The sequence below is a fragment of the Cynocephalus volans genome, chromosome 1 (assembly GCF_027409185.1).
Source record: "Cynocephalus volans isolate mCynVol1 chromosome 1, mCynVol1.pri, whole genome shotgun sequence".
Taxonomy (NCBI): Eukaryota; Metazoa; Chordata; class Mammalia; order Dermoptera; family Cynocephalidae; genus Cynocephalus; species Cynocephalus volans.
In genome coordinates this window covers 28,146,183-28,164,337 of record NC_084460.1, presented here as the reverse complement: position 1 = coordinate 28,164,337, position 18,155 = coordinate 28,146,183, and the positions used below count along the sequence as shown (strand labels likewise).

Below are 18,155 nucleotides of genomic sequence, written 5' to 3'. Positions count from 1 at the left end.
GGTGCTAACAACACCAAGCCAAGGGTTAAGATCCCCTTACCGGTCATCTTAAAAAAAAAAAAAAAAAAAATATATATATATATATATATATATATATATATATATATATATATATATATATATATATATATATATATTCTGTATCTTTGAAAGGAAGTAGATACCAGTAATCACTTACATAAACATTTATTAAATTAATACGTTTATTTAAACCCTTATTTTATTATAAAATACATGCTCATTAAAAAATAAAATAAAAAAGCTTTTGCTAAAAACCAGTAATGCCACACTATTCCAGACTTCTTATCCTACATATATATACAAACTATTATTTTATTTTTAATAAATGATCATTGACATTCTGAATCTGCTTCACATATTGTGAGCATTTTTCTATGTCAATAAATGTAGATATATCATCAATTAATGGCAGTACCATAATTACTGATCGCCTATTTTTGGCCTTTTTCCAATATTTTCACTTTAAAGATACTGCTAGAAGAACATTCTTATAGCTGTGTTTCTGTACACACCCATAATTCTTCCCTTAAGATAAAGCCTAAGAGTTGGAATTGCTGTGTAAAAGGCCCTTGATACATACTGTGAAAATGTTCCTCCGAAGAACAATAACCACTTACATTACCAGAGGAGTGTGCCAGTTCCCCAAAACCTCACAAACCCTGAGCACTAGTAGCCTTCAGTGCTTATTTTCTTTAAAATATCACTATAGCTATACTCTGAGATATATCATGAGGTTAGTCACACCCAACCTACATTGCTAACTCATTCGTTTGGCCAGAATTTCATTAGCTTCTCTCAGTGGACTGGGGTAATGCAGAAAGTTCTTCTAGGCTTACACAGTGTCTCAGAAACATTTGTTATAACAAATATTTGGTTTATACAGTGACATCGATCCACACACCAGAGAACTTCATCGTCCCATGGTCTCTCCTATGAACTCACTGCAGCCAGAATTCCACAAATACCATTATAATGCTGCTTGAAATGAATGAAGTGCTTAGTGCAGAAACATAACATCTCAAAATTGGGAAGAATCTTAGATAACACCTAACTTTTGTGGTTTGTAGATAAGGATTAATTAAAGCAAAAAGGGGTTCTCCAAGATCACATGAGAATAATACTAATTATCATGGTTAAAAAAAAAAAAGTTACCAGAGGTGCTCATTACATGCCAGGCACTGTGAAGAACTAAATACATATTCTTTCTAAAGCTCATTAACAACCCTGTAAAACACCAACTGTTATCCTCATTCTAGAAGAGGAGGCTGAAGATCGGAGAGATTAAATGACTTGCCCAATATCACAGTTATGTGAAGACAGAACTAGATCCAGAACTGAGGCTCCTGACTTCAGTACAATGCTCTTTCCACATCCTACACCCTCTCACCTGGTGAATTAGAGAAGCATGTTAAAATAGTTTAAGTCTCTATTTGCATAGAAATAGTACTGTATTTATTTCCAGGAAGATCCACTCTCCATAGCCTTTTGCCCTGAATAGAGGGCTATTTATTATCCCTTTTCTAAATTTTTCACTCTCATTTCTACTTTCATTATTCAATTTAACTCAATAAGCTTTTTGTTAATGGTTCACTTACATTGTGTGCTGCCTAGGTGCCATAAGATGTGGGCTTGATGATATCTGAGTCCCTTCCTCACTAATATTCAAGGATAAGACTATGTCCTCACACAAAAACTAGAAGATCCAGTCCCAGACACAAAGGAACTTAAAATTGACATAGGAAGGCCGGCCCGTGGCTCACTTGGTAGAGTGCGGTGCTGATAACACCAAGGCCACGGGTTCGGATCCTATATAGGGATGGCCAGTGCACTCACTGGCTGAGTACTGGTCACGAAAAAGACAAAAAAAAAAAAAAAATTGTTTGTTTTTCAGCAGCTGGCCAGAATGGGGATCTTGACCATGGTGTTACAAGGCAGTGCTATAACCAACTGAGCGAACCAGCCAGCCCACCTTCACCTTTCTTTTTACCCTGAAGGCAGATGTAATGGCTAGAGCTATAACAGCCATCTTGTGTATATGAGTGGATGGCCAAGAGAATAACTGACATAAGCCCTGACATCACTGAGCTACTAATCATTGATGATCAAATATCAGCAACCATCTACCTTCAGACTTCCTATAAGAAAAATAATACTCTTTGTATAAGCCATTACAGTCACATTTTCTGTAGCTTATAGACAAAAACAATCCCAACTAGCACAGAAGGCCAGAATTCTAGCCCTCTCTCTGGCATTTACTACATGTATATAACAATGAGCAAGTCACTCTACTTTTCTGACTACCTACTTCCCATAAACAAATGAGAAGGTATTTCAAGTGTTATAAAATACACTTTGGTATTATAATTGCCATTTGACCTACTGATATCTTTCCTCTCCTTGACCACATTTCTATCCAAAGGACCCTTAGTGAAAGATTCCTTAGTGACTGACTAAAATTCCCTTGGTGCAAGGAGCAAGTTTTCCTGTTCTTGTGAACAAACATGCTGGAAGACATGGGAAAATATTGGATTCCCATGATCTTAATGCCTAACCCAGGTCACTGTGAATACTTTCCAGGCAGGAATGTAATGAATACAACTAAAGCTGGGGGAGGAAAGAGGCAAGAATGTAATGTGCAGTAACCCATTTAGCCTTCTAAAAACCATGATTCCACCAAGCATGCTGCTGAAAACCACCTAGAAAGTGTTCAAATTTAACCCCTCACACTCTTTTTTTTTTCTTTTAATTATGAAACTACACTGCCTACCTCTTTGTAGGGCAATTTGCATTTTTCCTTTTGATAGATCTTGCCAAATGCACAAATTTATCTTACAGACATGTACTAATGCATGTGTAAGTGTAAGAAAGTTCACTATAGCATTGTTCATAAAAGCCAAAAATACTGAAAACTCAAATCCCACCAATAGGAGATTGGTTGAATAAATTAAGGCACAACTATATAATAAAATATTAAGTAATTTTATTTATTTATTTATTTATTTTTGCTGGCCAGTACAGGGATTGAACCCTGGACCTGATGTTATCAGCACCATGCTCTAACCAACTGAGTAACCAGCCAGCCAAGTAATTTCAATGTTAGGTAAATGTTCATATATATATTCATAGATTATTTGTGGATTTGCGGAAGGAGACACAAATGTTAACAGTAGTTGGTCTGTGAAGGGAACTGGGAGGTCTGGGTTAGGGGAAGACTTCCTATATGAACTTTTATACTCTTTGAATATGTTTTATTATTATTTAAATGCATCTTTTCAGTTCAAAAAGCTAGTTAAGCAGTATTTATCTCCCCATAAATCTGTGCTTGTACTGGGCTTTCTGGAATTTTTATTAAATATTCTTGATAATCCAGCTATAATTGTCAAATCTCTATCTTTGGATATATTGCTTCCTTCCCATTTACATGGTCTATAAATTGGCTACTAACTTAACCAAATGTTACATATTCTCTTTCTAATATTTCTATATAGAAATAAAAATGATTCCTCAGCATCAACTTAATAAAAAGGTATATAAACATGAAAAAATTTTAAAATAAGAGCTATTAATTACTGAGTAGCTATGACTTGCCAGACACTGTTGGCAGTATTTTACATGTATTAACTCACTAAATCCTCACAATAATCCTATAAAGTAAGTACTGTTATTATCTTCATTTTACAGATGAAGAAACTGAGGCACAGAGAGACTATTTGTTCATGGTCACATAGTTAAGAAGTAATAGAGGCAGGATTTGAATCTAGAAAGGCACTAAAGGTTGTGTTCTTATCTACTGCCTCCCATATTTATTTAAAAATGGATACTTAAGTAGATAAATAACAAATGCAAGAGACAAAACCATTTATAAATAATAACTTCTAAATACTATCTACTGCAGGTCAAACACCTTACCAGACACTACACATAAATCATCTCATTTAAACTGCATTAAAAATATAGAAGGTAGATATCTATAAATAAATAGGCTCAGATAAGTTAAGCTACTCCAAGATCACCATTTAATAGGTGGTAGTCTTTGAAAAGACCAGGTCTGTAGGATTCCAAAATCTGGGGTCTTTTTTTTACTCTAATGCACAGGGTTGTTCTACAAACATTCCTTCAAAAAGGAGATAGGTAACCAAATCATACTAGCCTGTTAGACAAATGCAAATAAATTCTGCTCTATACAAAAACTAAGCACCCCTGACAAGCTACTCATAAAGAAAATTTTGGTAAATTACAAATCCTATCCTAAATATATTGGGAAAGCTCTGAGTTGAATCTTCCCATAAAGTAAAACATCATCCCTTAATTCTTCTTTTTCCAAATGTGTACTTTTGCATATAAAGTTTTTGCTTTATATAAGACGGAGATTTGGGCTGGCCAATTAACTCACTTGGTTAGAGCATGGTGCTGATAACACCAAGGTCCAGGGTTCGATCCTTGTACTGGCCAGCCGCCAAAAACAAAGACAAAGCAAAACAAACCAAAAAGTAAAAAAAATAAAATAAAAAATAAGTAATAGATAAATAAAAGAAAGATGTAGGTTAGTGAGAACCTCTCGGCTGATATTCTAGAATAAAAGAAACTATGAAGAGGGTTTTCAAACATCAGAAGGGCTGTCCTCCCAGTGCCTTGGGGCCCACCCGGGGACCCGAGGCATGGAGAAGGGGACCGGACCCCCCTCCCACAACCAGGCACACCATGCCAGTGCCTCGAGACCCACTCAGGGACCTGGGATATGGAGCTGGGGATCGGACACTCTCCATAACCAGGCACACTACCAGCACCAAGGAGCATGCCAAAAACATCTCCTCCATGTGGGTGGCCCACCAGAGCCACCACAATGACCATGGCTGCCGCCAAGGCAGCTAGACACCACAACAACCATGCAGATGGTCTGCCAGGCACTGGAGTGCATTAACACAAGGAGAGTCACCAGCAGAGGTAAAGAAAGGAGGAGGATGTCTCCCTCTACAGAGCCCATTTCAGAGTGATGGAAGAGACACCTGCTCTATGATAGTATTGGGGGACCTGATCATACCTCTCAGCATTGGACAGATTATTTGGGCAGCAAATCAACAGAGTAACCATTATTCTTTCAGAGGGTGAGAAGAAATCTAGGGTGATTAGAGGGGGGAAGGAAAGGGGTATGGGGAAGGAGTGGATAAGGGGCATAAATAATAATTATGATTTGCAACAATATATATACTAGTAATACTGATTTGATCAACACATCTCAATGTTGAACACCCAAAATTTGTATAATCAATTTTGATTCAATAAAAATTTTTTTAAAAAAAAGAAGAAGAAGAAGAAGGGCTGTCCTCTGAGGTCTAGGACTGCACTTGATTAGTAGGGGGTAAAAGGTGAGGGGCACAAACCTAAGTACACCTAATCTTTATTTAGGTAAAATTTCAAAACCAAAATATTATTTTTCTAATATGACCTCTTTTTATTTATTTATTTTTTTTAAAAAAAGATGACCGGTAAGGGGATCTCAACCCTTGGCTTGGTGTTGTCAGCACCACGCTCAGCCAGTGAGCAAACCGGCCATCCCTATATAGGATCCAAACCCGTGGCCTTGGTGTTATCAGCACCGCACTCTACCGAGTGAGCCACGGGCCGGCCTTATGACCTCTTTTTAAAGAAGCTTCTTTTGAGCTATCTTTTGGTCAGCTCAGGAGACTATACCCACCTCCCTGAAAAATGGGAACAAATACACAAATACGTATCCATTGAGAAGTCTGATTCTCTTCAGTGAAGGCTGACAGCACAAGTACATGAAGAAAACCAAAGTAACTATTGGGTCATACCAGTTCCACCACACTGCCTCTCCAAGAAATAATAAATATGAGGGGTCTTCAAAAAATTCATGGAAGAGTCCGGCCCATGGCTCACTCAGGAGAGTATGGTGCTGATAACACCAAGGCCATGGGTTCAGATCCCTATATAGGGATGGCCGGTTAGCTCACTGGGTGAGGGTGGTGCTGACAACACCAAGTCAAGGGTTAAGATCCCCTTACCAGTCATCTTTAAAAAAAAAAAAAAAAAAAAAAAATTCATGGAAGGATTCATATTATCTTTTGCTTCTATTTTTCTAGGAACTTTTTGAAGTACCCTCGTACCAGGATCTAAAACCTTCAAAAATTAAAGTCCACAGGGACTAATGGGAAATGGAACAGGCCAGAGCCAAAGGCAACTGTTTAAATGAGAGCCTCAGGCACGGTGGGAACTGGATGCCTTCCTGCACCCCTTAATCAAGATTAAATTTCTGTCAACAGGTCTCACTGAAAGGGGAAATAAAAAAAAGCACATGCGTCAATCACATTCCCCCAAACACACCAAGCTGCCAAGCAAGAGAATCAGCTTCACATTTCAAAATTATCTGAATCCACCACATCTTCAGACTCCTACAGAACTAGAAACATTCTGGATGGAGAAATAGCTATTAATGACCAATAATCCTGCAAAAAATCTGAGGAAAAAGCCTATCCCATATACTATGAGCTACTTAGGTTCCTTTCAAAACTGCCTATTAAATACCATCCACCATATCATATAGCCCATTTTTGTTTCCATAAAACAAAGACCTAAAACAACCCCTTTCCCTAAGGAACTTGCAGTTGAAAGGTGAATATAGACAAATAATTATGATAGAGGGTGATCCTTGCTGTTATAGGGCATAAACAGAGGACACTCTGGAAGTGGAGAGAAGAATAGAGTGAAGGAGGGCCAGAGAAGGCTTCCTGTTGGAAGTGAAACCTAACAGATACAGTCTTGCCGAGTTCTACAGGATAAGAATGAATGTTGACTTTTTCTGAAAGAATAGATAAACCCTGGAAAGGGGATACCAGTGGGGTCAAGTACACATGAGGAAGATTGCAGAAGCAGCAATGTAACCTGTTTCCACATTCATCTGAAATTAACCTCCCATTGCCTCCTGTCTCTCTTCATTCTCAAACCAAAAATAACTAGCCTTGACAAGCTCTATAAATCAAAAGGTGCAGGTTCAGTGGGGGTGGGGGAAAAGCTGCAAGAGGGTGCATTCTAAGCAGGGCTGAAATAGTGGACTAGCAGCTCCTAAACAAAACAAAGACATTGGTGTGATAGATGCTTGCAAGCACTTCACTATCCAGCTTGTGAGATGTGCCTTGTCTATTTCTATTAGAGAGAAAATCATGAATTAAACAATTGGTAATGCAATAGAATAAACAGAGTAAGTCAAGACTTCGTTAGAAGTATAGTTAGTTAAGATGGTCCCATCCCAGGCAGTGCCATTTCCCCAGGAACACCGTCTCCTACTTTCACAAGGGATAAGAGATCCTGTTACATTACTGCAAGTAAAATAGAGTGGAGTTATTTTCATCTTACTCAGGGAGAAAACACCTACTTTTTTTTCTTGTACATAAGGGATTAGCGGGAGTCAGTAAATGGCAACATAATCCAGCATGCAATTTTAACTGTTAATCAAAGTCACAAACTAAGTCTGAAAAAAGTTTAATGGACCTTGTGTTTCCACATTTATGTTGCTAACTTTTATGTTGAAATCAGATCTGTTTACAGAAACAGATCTATGAAGCTTCCAGAATTGGGTCAATTTAAAATCCAATGACAATCCCTCACTGTCCAAACATTCAGAAGTCAGCAAGGACAAATGGACACATGTTCTAATTCATCACTGTCCAGAAACCTCAAGCAAATATTTTCTATCTCTTCTCATTTTTAGTATATGATTTCTTAAACGTTATAGGCAGAGAAAAAAAAACTATAGAGAAATCTGTCAAAATGTTACCCATAATTTATCTGAGAGGTGGGATAATGACTGATTATTATTATTATTATTATTATTATTTGCTTTTCTGTATTAAATAAATTTCCTTTTGGATCCCCATACTGGCCAGCTGCCTAAATAAATAAATAAATAAATAAATTTCCTTCCAAAATATGTTACTTTATAAAAATACATTAAAGTTGGGCCGGCCCGTGGCTCACTCGGTAGAGTGCGGTGTTGATAACACCAAGGCCCCGGGTTTGGATCCCATATACAGATGGCCGGTTCGCTCACTGGCTGAGTGTGGTGCTGACAACACCAAGTCAAGGGTTAAGATCCCCTTACCGGTCATCTTTTAAAAAAAAAAAAAAAAAAAAAAAAAAATACATTAAGTTATTTAAACACTTATGAAGCTGACATATGAATGTTCCCCTATACTCCCCCCTTTTTTTTGGGGGGGGCTGGCCAGTACAGGATCTCAACCCCTGACCTTGGTATTATAACACTGCGCTCTAACCAGCCAGCCCCCCACCCCCCTTTTTTTTTTTTTTTTTTTTTAAAAGATGACTGGTAAGGGGATCTTAACCCTTGACTTGGTGTTGTCAGCACCATGCTCACCCAGTGAGCAAACCAGCCATCCCTATATGGGATCCAAACCCATGGCCCTGGTGTTATCAGCACCGCACTCTCCCGAGTGAGCCACGGGCCGGCCCCCCCCACCCCTTTTTCATGTGACTCACTGTGGACCCAGGTTTACCTGTGGTTTAATCAGTCTGTCAGTCCACTTGCCTATAGGCTTGACTCAAAATTGTAAATATACTCTTGCATCTCTTTTCTGAAATATTGATATCAGGCAGATACTTCTTCTCAAGAACCAGGAAGAAGCAGAAAGGTGATGAGACAGGTTCAAGGTCCCTGTAGTAAAAAAGGTGAATAGAAAATAGGAAGAAGCCATAAAAGACCAATGATACCCACCCTCAAAACCAAAGGGTGCTTCTGAAAGCTAAATAGCATGGATCCCCAACATTCCAAACTTCTTAACAGATTGTTGTCGCATCAGTGTGAAAGTATTCCTAAATTTTTTATTGTACATTTGCTGTCTCCTGGTGTCTTTGATATTACATACTCTCACTTTAAAACAACCTCTCCAAAGCCTGCAATTTACGAACACTGAAACCAAGTTATGGTAGTGTGCACTTCTCCCTTATTCAAACATCAGGACAAACGGTAAGCTCACTTAAAATATGAACAAACTTTTACTACTTTCTCTTACTTAAAAGAAAAGTACAAATAGCATGTTTTTTTAATTTCTAAAGTAACCTCCTAAATACAATTTTCTTTTTTTTTCTTTTTTTTGGTGGCTAGCCAGTATGGAGACTTGATACAATTTTACACCTTTCTCACTAATCTTTAATCTTTCCCCTTTACAAAGTTTCCCTAGAAAAACAAACAAAAACAGAATCCTTCCTCAGTTATCTATCCTTTTTTCACAAAATACCTTGGGCTGCTGATCTCTTGTTGCTGTCTCAAATACAGATCTAGTCACATAATCACTTGGGCTGTTCAATATTCCTGTTTCCTAACTTTACCCATGGCAAAGAAAATTAAGTTTATCAAAGGACATTTAAATCTTTCCTATTCCTTTCTAACCCTGCAATTCAAAAAGAATTAGGGAAGAGTCCCAGGAAAGGCTGAAGGAAAAATATAGAACCTTGGGGGCTGGCCAGTTAGCTCAGTTGGTTAGAGCAGGGTGTTGATAACACCAAAGTCCAGGGTTCAATCCCTGTACCAGCCAGCTGCCAAAGAGGTAAAATAAAAAGTTAAGGGAAAAAAAAAAAAAGAACTCTGAACCTCTCTTGGTACCTACACAAGAAATGAAGGACTTTCCCACAAAATCCTTTCTCCTGGACAAGCTTAATTGCAACTGTGTAGGATAAATTAATTTTATTGAGGTTGGAACACAGATTTAAGCAAAAGGCTGACTACAAAAACACCCTATTTTATTTAAATAATTTGAAAGTTTGAACAAATTTACCAACCTAGGTGAATAAGATCATGTTTTTCATACCTGCAATTCTGTAGTCTATTTAGATAGTGCCCTCCTGCCTACCCAATTAATCAGATTTTTAGTGGGTAATTCCTATGCACCAGCACTGTTCTAGTCCCTAGTTTAATCAAACTGCTCATCAAGAGCCAGTTTATATCCCACCTGCTTCACAAAGCCACTTTTGCCTGTTTTAAGCATCATTGATCTCCCTCACCTCTAAATCACCAGGACACTTACAACAAAAAAAACACAGAGCAATCAGATGCTGTCATGTCTTGTTCTGGTTGTCACTTGTCGATCTGAATCAATCTTTTTGTCTCCAAACACACCAGAAAACCCTTGAGTACCTCACACATGTGTATACCCACAGTATCTAACACCAATCTGTGCATGCACTACACCCTCAAAGGTCTAACTGGCTAAGTTAGCTGGCAGCCACAAAAATTTTGATCCAAGAATGACAACTTAACACTGAACTGTCACATCCAAACCAACCACGGGTATTCGAGTATGATTTGGGGGTGGCTTGATAGGTGGTGTGATACACTCAAGGCACATCACAAGAATATCCTTATTACAGTAGCAAATAGTCCCATTTTTGACATCTGATAAGTGAGAGAAATTCAAAGAAAGGACATAGGATGTCAAAACAAGGTAAGGCTGAACCAGGGAGTACACCAAGGAACGAACTTACAGCAAAATCCGCGAGTCAAAAATCCTCTTCTAGCCTTAACAGTACTGATTTGGGGCCGGCCCGTGGCTCACTCGGGAGAGTGCGGTGCTGATAACACCAAGGCCACGGGTCCGGATCCTATATAGGGATGGCCGGTTGGCTCACTAGCAGAGCGTGGTGTTGACAACACCAAGCCAAGGGTTGAGATCCCCTTACCGGTCATCTTTAAAAAAAAAAAAAAAAAAAAAGACGGTACTGATTTGGGGGAGTTCTTACTCATGAAGTAGTAGAAAGAAAATTATATGTGAGAAAAAGAAACCATATATCAAGAAAATAGGGGGTAAACCAATCCTACAATATTATAACCTGGTTCACCGTTTTCCTTCCCCCTCCAATCTGTAACTGTTCTAAGGATATTAGAAAGGCAATAATACCTAGTGATTCGATACAAAGAGGGAGGGCTGGGGAAATACAGGTAACAGAGAATGAATCTCAAATCCCAAATAGAAGACAACTCCAAAAGGACTTAAACTCTCCTTGTAGTATGTTCTCACACCACCTAATTTACCGTGCTATCTTACATAATAGTTTTGAAATATAGTTGTGACCACGTCTGTTTTCCTCCACCAAACGCCACACTTCCTGAGAACGGGCTACAATTTCACCCATTTCTCGCAATTTATCTAGGTTCTGGGCCTCAGTTTCTTCCTCTGTAAAGTGCAGCTAAGAATAACACCTCCTTCACTGGCTTAGTGCGAAAATTACAAGACCCCGTACCGGTCAGCCCCCCACCCCGACCCCCCCCCCCAAGAAGAAAGGAAAGTAAAAGAAAAAGCGTACGCAGAATGCTTAGCCGACAGTGCTAATTATGTGTTAGCACGGTTACGACAATACCGTTGTTATTAGCCGACAGCCTCCCGCAACTCCGTTTTCCCCCTATTTCCCGGACAGACTTCACGGTAAAATCCTGTCACGAAGAGAAAGGTGGGCCCGAAGCCCCCGCTCCCACTCTGCCTCGCCTAGGCGGCGTCCCAGCACCACTACCGACCGCCTCACAGGCCGGGCCTAGAGGCGCGAACAGCGCTAGCGGCTGGGAGGCGACCTCTAGACGTTCGAAAATCAGGGAAAAGGGAGCCCTGCACTCCAGCTGTTCCCCATTTTCTTCCCATGGCTCACCTCGGCTCGCCTCACCTCGGCTCTGACAACCAAGCAGCAGCTAACCAGCCGCGGGATTCATTTCAGTACCGTTGAAAATTTGAACCCAGGTACCTTAGTAAATACACCAATCAGAGCGCCGGAAACAAACAATCCCAGCCTCCCGATTGGCCCCAGAGATCGCAGGGACGCCGGAAGCCAGTAGGCGGGACAAGTGTACAACCGGCCCGGGAGGCTCTCGGGAAATGTAGTCTCATGAGCCTACAGGAGCCTATTGAACAACTCTTACAAGTGCATTACTACAAAGCCCAGAATACTCTGCTTCAAACTATTTAGGAAAGGTGGTATCAACTGAAGAGGTGGGGAGTCGATTTATATCACAGAATGGAGTACGTCCTGGACCTCACAAAACTTTCACGGAAGAAAACTCTTACTTTTAAAAAATTATTATCGCTGTGGTTGTGCATTGTGCTTTAAATGCTCACAGGAATTCACTTCTTTTTAACATGGAGTCTCCTACATGCAACATAGACTCGCTCCCAGCTTCCCTCCCAATCGTGGAACAGTCAAACTCTTTATCAAGTTCCTGCCCTGATCTTATTGGCTGAAAGCCGCGGTTTTTTGGGTGCTTCGTCCTTCCCTTTTAATCCCAACTGCATCCCTGGCTTTATCATCATGTTGTAAAAGAGAAAACAAAGTTTCGGAGAAGTTGAGTAACATAAGTAGAGAAGATGGGGTTTGAATGAAGAGTTTGTCTTTATGCATCATCAATAATCAATTAGAAAATAATAGCAACGAGAACAACAAAAAGATCCCGTACATAATAGCAACAAAATCTACAAAGTTTCAAAAATTAAGCCTAAGACCTTTATCGGAAAATTAAAAACTGTAAAACTTCCTTGAATAACTATTTAAAAAATTAAATGAGGTTACATACCTTGTTAACGGATGGAGAGAAAATATTTTAAAGATATTAATTCTCAAAATTAAAAGTTCAAGGCAATTCCAATTAAAATAGTAATACATTTTGTCATGGAACTTGCCAAGTTGATTCTAAACTTCACATAGAAGAAGAAGGGCACAAAAAGTGGGATCTGAATTTTGAAAAATAATTAAGTTTGTACATAGTAACATATATAGTGTTTTTAAAATTATGGTTTGGGTAATTCACACCATTTGAAGAAATCAGCAAAATCCAGACAAGAAAACTCTACATGATGAAAGATCTAAACTCTACAAGATGAAAGATCTAGCTTCTTCAAAAAGTAAACTGCTAGGGCTTTGTTTTGTTTTTTAAAGTCCTTGCGTTTGAAAGATACATATAGAAATGGTAGAGATGAAATGGCTCTGGAACCTACTTGAAAATAATTGGGAATAGGCAGTGGGGGGAAGTAGGTGGGAGTTTAGATGAAATAAAATTAGTCACAAGTTGGTAAGTGTTGAAGCTGAGTGATGGCTTCATGATGCATAAGTACATACATATACTCTCGTGTGCGTTTGAATTTTCCACAATTAAAAGGTTTGGGTTTTTTTTAAAACTGTGGTATTGCTGTAGAAGTTGAAAGGGGAAAAATCAGTACAAAGTTTAATAACAGACTCATGTATATTAGAACTTAGTAAATGCTGAGTAGAATTTCAAATCAGATGGAAAGAGACAATTAAGTAATGGAGTTGAGGCATTTGTTTATCTTTTGGGGAAAATGTTCTATTTTTATCCCACACCATTTACAAACACAAATTTCAGATGGAATTTAAAACCCTAAAGATGTTTTTTAACTTTGTTTTGTTTTGTTTTGTTTGTGGCTGGCGAGTAAGGGGATCTGAACTCTTGACCTTGGTGTTAGAAGTCTGCCCGCTAACCTGCTGAGCCCGGCCAGCCTATTTTAAAATTTTAAACTTTTAAAAGAAATGTTTATAACTTTGGAATAGGAAATTCTTAAGTAAGACATAAGGGGAAAACTAAGACATAAGGGAAAACACTGAACAACCAAAATTTAAAATTTTTGTTTGACAAAAACAAAAGCAAACAAACAAAAAAGACTGAGGGGTGAAATAGTTCTAAAAAATATAGGGAAGAATTAGAACCCAGAATGTAAATAAACAAACAAGCAAAAATCTCCTATGAATCAGTGAGGAAAGGACAAAAACTCAATAGCAAAAAAGTGGGGAAAATAGGCAATTACTAGAAGAAGAAACAAAACTAGTCATCAAACACATGAAAAGGTGCTCAGCCTCACTATAATAAGAAAAATTTAAACAAGGAGCTACCATATTTCACCCATCAGATTGACCAAAATTAAGTTTGCTGGTATCAGAATTTGTTGGGCAACTCAGCAAATAGGAGTAGAGATGTGTTTGGCCTCTTAAGAGAGAAACTTGGCCACATAAAATGTCAGACATGTATGTCCTGTGACCTAGGACTTCCATTTCTAGGTTTAGCCCCAAGAGACACACTCATCCACATTCACATGGAGGCACAGTTACTGCAGCATTTATTGAGTGTCTACCATGTGCCAGTTTTTGTGCTAAGTGTGGGGATACTGGCAGTGAAAAGACAAAATCCCTGTTCTCATGAAGCTGACCTTCTAGTGGAGAAGATAGACAGTATACAAGATAAATACGTAAATGATGCGTTAGGAGGTGAAAATGCATAACCATTTGCTCCCCAGGCACAGAAGGGTGGACCGCAATAAGAGCAGGAAGGCAGGGAATGGACAGAGGCAGTGAGGCAGAAGGAGGGCAGGAGTCTGCTGAGGCTGTCATGTCCCACTTTCAGCACACACATCACCCGACCACCAGGCATGTGCAGGGCCACAGAGTAGAAAGGCTTGGGTGGGGCTGGTGATAGCTTGCTTTACAGTAGGAGGGAAGGAGCACCAGAGCTGTGTGTCCAGGACCTACTAGGGAGAAGATACTCAGTGACCGACTGACCAAATGAATGAATGAGGTGATGCCAGGAGGCCAGGATGTGTGCAAAAACTTTCCACGTCCTTCCAAATTAACAAGAGGTAAGCTTGGTCCAAGGGATTCTTCTCCTGTCATTCCTTCTGCATCCATTACATTCTAGGCTGAGCCTCAAGTTCCCATTCTGAGTGAACAGGAGATTCTGAGGTCTGAAATTACTAAAGCCAAAGTTTAGGGCTGGAAGGAAGCATAGACACAATGTAGTCCACTCCATCCACAATTTCAGTCATCACTGAGGGAGGTGGACAAAAGTGGGCCTGCACTGCCTCTCCTACACATGATTGTATATGTAGAGAGGAAGATATGGAAGAATTTGTAACAAGTTGACAAGTGTGGGAAACTCAGAAGGGAAGAGTTAAACTTGATTTGTAGACAGAAGAATACATCATTTGAGCCTTGTCTTTAATTTAAAAAAAAAAATGTAACCATGTGTTATTTGTGTGATTTGAATTTAATTTTTTTTTTTTTTTTTGTAATGAGAAGACTGCAAAAGAGAAGAGGCGCCAGTGGGGTAGAAAGTTATTCAGGCTCTTCAAACTGTTTTTAAAAAGTGAGAGAAAGAATGAACCAACCTCTACCCCTGTCTCTTCCAAAACTGATCCTTCACTCTGTTAGTGCCTCAACCATCTACCAGAAATCTGGACCTGCGTTCCAACTCAGTGGAGGCCTCCTACTTCATGGAGAACAGACACCAGCCAGTCACTGGCTCTGGGTGGTGACATAAGTCCCAGACACCTCCAGGCAAGGTGACTTCAATCACACTAGGACACTCTCCTGGAGAAGGTTGCAGGTATGAGCCATTGGTGACAGCCATCAAAAGGACCTGAGGGAAGAGGGCACCGTTCTGTCTTCCATCGGACCAAGCAAAGGGAGCTCTGTGGGTGTTTTATGGTTTCTCCCTTCGTGGCTGATGTGGGACCCATTTTGAGGGAAAGATTACAGACACCTTAACACACTGTGATTAAAAACAATAGACTATAGGAAACAACCCAAATGTCCACCAACCGATGATTGGATAAATAAATAAAATGTGATATATCCATACAATGGAGTAGTATTCTTTCATAAAAGAAACAAAGCACTGATACATGTTGCAACATAGATGAATCTGAAACATTGTTATATTGAAGAAGCCAGACTCAAAAGGACAAATATTGTATTATTCCATTTATGTGAAATTTCCAGAATAGGTAAATCCATAGAGACAGAAAGTAGATTAGTGGCTACCAGGAACTGAGGAGTAGGAGTGGGGGGAATGGAGAGTGACTGCTAATTCAGGGGTTTCTTTTCAGTAGCACAGGTAAGATCAGTGGTAGCCAGGTTCAGGAGGTATCTTTGCCTTCTGGGGGCAGGAAGAAGAGAATCCCTTCAAATTCTACCCTCTACATTTGTAGTTGACACTGGTTTGGTACCTAGGCCAAGGTACTTTAATATTTGAGACTTTTTTTTTTTTTTAAAGATGACCGGTAAGGGGATCTTAACCCTTGACTTGGTGTTGTCAGCACCACGCTCACCCAGTGAGCCAACCAGCCATCCCTATATAGGGATCCGAACCCGTGGCCTTGATGTTATCAGCACCACGCTCTCCCGAGTGAGCCACGGGGTCTGCCCCAATATTTGAGACTTTTTCTATTTAAAAAATGTTTAAGGGCCGGCCCGTGGCTCACTCGGGAGAGTGTGGTGCTGATAACATCAAGGCCACGGGTTCGGATCCCTATATAGGGATGGCCAGTTGCTCACTCGGGAGAACGTGGTGCTGACAACACCAAGTCAAGGGTTAATGACCTTACCGGTCGTCTTCAAAAAAACAAAAAAGTAAAAATTAAAAATAAAATTAAATTAAATTAAATTAAAAAAAAAAAAAAAAAGTTTGGAGGCTGGCTGGTTAGTTCAGTTGGTTAGAGTGCAGCCTTATAACACTAAAGTCATGGGTTCAGCCAGCCACCAAAAAAAAAAAAAGAAAGAAAAGAAAAGAAAATGTTTAGAAACTACAAAAATAGGGCCGGCCCGTGGCTCACTTGGGAGAGTGCGGTGCTGATAACACCAAGGCCCCGGGTTCGGATCCCATATATGGATGGCCGGTTCGCTCACTGGCTGAGTGTGGTGCTGATAACACCAAGTCAAGGGTTAAGATCCCCTTACCGGTCATCTTTAAAAAAAAAAAAAAAAAGAAACTACAAAAATAAAGCATTTATGACAAAATGAGGGAATACGTTAGGTGCTGTACACTCATTACTTCATTTAATCATTGAAACACCCCTGCCAACTGGGTACTTTTATTTCAAATTTACAGATTACAAAACCTAGTCTCAAGGGAGGTGACATGACTTGCCCAAGATCACATAGTACAGTTAAGATTTGAACCCACTCTGCCAGCCAGCTGCAAAGAAAAGAAAAAAGAAAAAAAGATTTGACCCAGATTTACCTAGATTCATGTACACATATGAAGTAAAAAGTGATCATGCCCTGTACCTCTCACCACACCCCATCACCAATCCCATGACTCAGTTAATAAATGAGCGTTAAAGGGCCGGCCTGTGGCTCAATTGAGAGAGTGTGGAGCTGATAACACCAAGGCCCCGGGTTCAGATCCCATATAAGGATGGCCGGTTAGCTCACTGGGTAAGCGTGGTGCTGACAACACCAAGTCAAGGGTTGAGATCCCCTTACTGGTCATCTTTTAAAATAAATAAATAAATTTAAAAAAATAAATGAGTGTTAAAAGATGAGTGTGTATCTTTCAGAGGTCTTTTAATGCAAATACAATCCCCTTATATATCTATATCTATACATACATATATTTACATATGTGTTTATATATTTTTTAATTTCTCACTTAAAAAGTAATGCTTTCTTATTTTTAATATTTGGTAAATACAAGAAATGATAAAGAATAAAGAAAAAATAACTGTAATCTATCTTTTAGTGGCAATATCCCCATCGTTAGCATTTTAGTTTATTTCCTCCTAGCCCTTTAATGTTTTATTTTTTATCTTTTTTAAAAGATGACCGGTAAGGGGATCTTAACCCTTGTCTTGGTGTTGTCAGCACTACGCTCAGCCAGTGAGTGAACCGGCCATCCCTATATGGGATCTGAACCCGTGGCCTTGGTGTTACCAGCACCACACTCTCCCGAGTGAGCCACGGGCTGTTCCCCTTCCTCCTAGTCCTTTTAAAATTGATTTTTTTAGATATAGTGTAGATACAAATATATATAGTATACATATATGAAATGCATGAAAAGTATAAAGAATAATGAGGCAACAAATGTCTCTGTACATTTGTACAATTCAATTTAATAAGAAGAACATTTCCATTATCTTTCAGGCTTCTAATTTCATCCCATTCCTTGGGTTCATTCTGTATCCACCCCTTTTCATATGTAATGGCTATCCTGAATTTTGTGTTTATGATTCCCTTATCCTATAGGTATATATCCCGGTATTAGTCTTAACTATTACTGTGGAGCAAATTACACCTAAATGTAGCAGCTTAAATTTACAAACATTTATTATCTCATACAG

General features: G+C 39.2%; 1 protein-coding gene across 6 annotated transcripts in view; it reads right to left on the bottom strand.

Annotated features, from left to right (window-relative positions):
* TPX2 (TPX2 microtubule nucleation factor) overlaps positions 1-11,776 on the bottom strand; it is a 54,748-nt gene extending 42,972 nt beyond the window's left edge. For 3 of the 6 annotated variants that reach the window (XM_063106663.1, XM_063106702.1, XM_063106685.1), the window contains exons 1-2: positions 11,689-11,765; positions 8,550-8,707 (exon numbers count right to left, since the gene is read on the bottom strand). The gene's annotated coding sequence lies outside the window, so the exon portion shown is untranslated. Of the gene's footprint in view, positions 1-8,549; positions 8,708-11,406; positions 11,521-11,688 lie in introns of those variants that run through there. The other 3 variants (XM_063106669.1, XM_063106677.1, XM_063106694.1) reach the window with 3 other exon arrangements.
* Positions 11,777-18,155: the final 6,379 nt, after the last annotated feature.